The sequence below is a fragment of the Rousettus aegyptiacus genome, unplaced genomic scaffold (assembly GCF_014176215.1).
Source record: "Rousettus aegyptiacus isolate mRouAeg1 unplaced genomic scaffold, mRouAeg1.p scaffold_m13_p_1, whole genome shotgun sequence".
Lineage (NCBI taxonomy): Eukaryota > Metazoa > Chordata > Mammalia > Chiroptera > Pteropodidae > Rousettus > Rousettus aegyptiacus.
In genome coordinates this window covers 59,980,183-59,980,668 of record NW_023416284.1, presented here as the reverse complement: position 1 = coordinate 59,980,668, position 486 = coordinate 59,980,183, and positions in this window count along the sequence as shown.

Here is a 486-nt window from a genome sequence, read left to right as displayed (position 1 = left end):
TGTTCAGGAGTTGTTTCTGGCCTCAATGTTGCCTTGTTCAAAAGGCTTTTCTATGATCTTCTCTCTCTATATATATATGTAATCCTAAACCTTATTAGGTGTGGCTAATTATGGTATGGTTTGTTGACTGTATAAAGGTCATTATAACATGTGTGGAACAGTATTTGACTTTGGTTTACACAACTGTTTTATTGTATGTTTTTGTAAAAGTGATCATAAAAATAGAAGTAATCAGGTCTTTTTTATAAAATACATTGCAGATTTTAACTTGAGAAGCTTATTTTATACTTTCTAATTTTGGTTAATTTCTTAAATATAGATATATACTTTGTATTTTCTATAGAATGTGAAAATTGATAAAATTTCATAATAAAACAAATGGAAACAATAATGCTAATGTTTTTCAGTTTTACAAAGCAATTTAATTATTACATGTAAATAACACCAAATTAGGTAAGATGGCTTTGAAATCTAAATTAAAAACTT